Here is a 3461-nt window from a genome sequence, read left to right on the forward strand (position 1 = left end):
AATCTGAAGTCAAAAGGGAAGTCCATTCTGATGATCGAAAATGGAAAGAGACAGAACAAAAGACCCACCAAGAAGGGTGGTAAAGGGAAAAGCAAGGAAGTTTCTAAACCCAAACCCACTGCTCCTGCTTTGAAGCCTAGTGGAGGCCTAGAAAAAGAAGGCACCTGCTTCCATTGCGATAAGACCGGACACTAGAAGAGAAACTGCCCAAAGTACCTGAAAGATAAGAAGAATAGAGTAGAGACTTCAACTTCAGGTATTTTTGTTATTGAAATTAATTTATCTACTTCTGCATCATGGGTATTAGATACTGGATGCGGTTCTCACATTTATACCAATGTACAGGGGCTAAAAAGGAGTAGAGATTTGGCAAAAGGTGAAGTTGACCCACGAGTTGGCAATGAGCAAAGGTTGTTGCTTTAGCCATAGGAACTTATGTATTGACTTTACCTAGTGGTTTAATAATTCCGTTAGAGAACTATTATTATATACTTGCAATTAGCAGGAATATTATTTATGCTTCTTGTTTGGACAAGTTTGGTTTTTCATTTATAATAAAGAACAATTGTTGCTCCATTTATTTGAATGATATATTCTATGCTACTGCACAAATTAACAATGGACTATATGTCATTGATCTTGAAATACCTATTTATAACATTAATACTAAAAGGATGAAACCTAATGAGTTAAATCCAACTTACCTTTGACATTGCCGATTAGGCCATATAAATGAGAAACACATTTCCAAACTCCATAAAGATGGACTCTTGGACTCTTTTGATTATGAATCATATGAGACATGCAGATCTTGTTTAATTGGAAAGATGGCAAAGTCTCCATTCACAGGAAAAGGTGAAAGAGCTAATGATCTTTTAGCCCTCATAAATTCTGATGTATGTGGACCACTGAACATACCAGCCGGAGGAGGTTTTAAGTACTTCATCACATTTACCGATGATTTTAGTAGATATGGTTATGTGTATTTAATGAAACACAAATCAGAGTCCTTTGAAAAGTTCAAGGAATTCAAGAATGAAGTACAAAACCAACTAGGTAAGGATATTAAAATTCTTTGATCAGATCGAGGTAGTGAGTATTTAAGCCTAGAGTTTGATGACCATCTGAAAGAGTGTGGGATTCTATCCCAACTTACTCCTCATAGAACACCCCAATGGAACGGTGTATATGAGATAAGAAATCGAACCTTGTTAGACATGGTCCGATCCATGATGAGTCATGCCGATCTTCCAAACTCCTTTTGGGGACATGCACTATTGGCAACAGCTTACACACTTAACCGTGTTCCATCCAAAAAGGTTGAGAAGACACCATATGAGATATGGAGTGGTAAGAAACCACATATGTCTTACATAAAGATTTGAGGTTGCGAAGTTTATGTGAAACGACAAATTTCAACTAAGATTGAGTCCAAATATGAAAAATGCTTATTTGTGGGATATCCTAAAGAAACAAGAGGGTATTACTTTTACAATCCTTCTGAGGAAAAAGTGTTTGTCGCTCGAACTGGAGTTTTCCTAGAAAAGGATTTTATTTCCAAAGCAATCAATGGGAGGAAAGTAGAGCTTGAAGAAATTCAAGAATCACAAAGAATTGATACACCTTTGGAGGAATTAGAGCAGGAAACACAAGTAGTTATGGAAGAGCAACCTGCTAAAGTAGAACAAGACTAGTGTAGGTCAAGCAGGATACGTCACCTACCTGAGAGATATGGATATCTCATGATTGATCAAGGTGATGTATTACTCATGGATCAAGATGAGCCTGTGACCTACCAAGAGGCCATAACTGGTCCCGAATATGATAAGTGGCTAGGTGCCATGAAATTTGAAATGGATTCCATGTACACAAACCAGGTTTGGACCTTGGTAGAGCCTCTTGTAGAAGTTAACCCTATAGGATGCAAGTGTGTCTTCAAAAAGAAGACTGACATGGATGGTAAGGTACACACCTATAAGGTAAGACTGATTGCAAAAGGATATAAACAAACTCATTGGGTTGACTATGATGAAACCTTTTCACCAGTTGCAATGCTTAAATCTGTTCGGATTTTACTTGATATCGCTGCATATCATGATTATGAAATATGGCAGATGGATGTCAAAACTACTTTCCTTAATGGGAATCTTCTTGAGGATGTGTACATGGCACATCTTGAAGGATTTGACATACCAGAAGAAGCCCAAAAGATATGTAAGTTACAAAGATCAATATATGGATTGAAGCAAGCTTCCAGAAGCTAGAATCTTCGTTTTGATGAAACAATAAAACAATATGGATTCACAAGAATGAAGATGAGACTTGTGTCTATAAGAAGGTTAGTGGGAGCATGATCGTCTTCCTGGTATTATATGTAGATGACATATTACTCATTGGAAGCGATGTCCCTACCCTACAACAAGTAAAGTCTTGGTTGGGGAAATGCTTTTCTATGAAGGACCTGGGTGAAGCAGCTTATATATTAGGAATAAGGATCTATAGATATAGATCACAAAAATTGCTTGGCCTAAGTCAGAGTACATTAATAGACAAAGTGCTCAGACGCTTTAATATGCATCATTACAAGAAAGGATTCATACCTATGCAACATGGCCCGTGTCTGTCAAAAACACAATCCCCTTCAACTAAGGAAGAAAGGGATCACATGAATAAGATTCTATCTGCATCTGCAATAGGATCTATCATGTATACCATGTTATGTACTCGATCAGACGTCTCGTATGCTTTAAGTGCAACGAGTAGGTACCAATTTGATCCCGGTGATGCTCATTGGGTAGTTGTCAAGAATATCCTTAAGTATTTGAGAAGGACTAAAGACTCATTCTTGATATATGGAGGTTAGGAGGAGCTTGCTGTAATTGGATACACTGATGCTAGCTTCTAGATAGATAAACATGACTTTAGATCATAATCTGGTTATGTGTTCTGCTTAAACAGTGGCGCTGTGAGCTGGAAAAGTTCAAAGCAAGATACAATTGCTGATTCTACAATCGAGGCCGAGTATATTGTTGTCTCAAGTGAAACAAAGGAAGTTGTTTGGATCAAAAATTTCATTAGTGAACTTGGCATAGTTCCTAGCATTGTGGATCTCATTGATCTCTATTGTGATAACAACGGTGCTATCGCACAAGCTAAGGAGCCTATATCTCAACAATGATCCAAACACATACTTAGGCGTTATCACCTCATTCGAGAGATAATAGATAGAGGAGATGTGAAAATATGCAGAGTACCTACACTTGACAATATTGTTGACCCACTGACAAAACCTCTTGCGCAGCAGAAGCATGATGGTCATACTAGATCTATGGGCATTAGGGGTATGCCTGATTGGCTCTAGTGCTAGTGGGAGATTTATGGTGTAATCCCTAAAGGCCAATACTTTTGGTACTTGTATCGAATTATTTATTAATAAAAGGCTTTTTTCTTTATTATGTTTG

Source organism: Lathyrus oleraceus, chromosome 7, assembly GCF_024323335.1.
Source record: "Lathyrus oleraceus cultivar Zhongwan6 chromosome 7, CAAS_Psat_ZW6_1.0, whole genome shotgun sequence".
In the NCBI taxonomy this organism is placed as follows: Eukaryota; Viridiplantae; Streptophyta; class Magnoliopsida; order Fabales; family Fabaceae; genus Lathyrus; species Lathyrus oleraceus.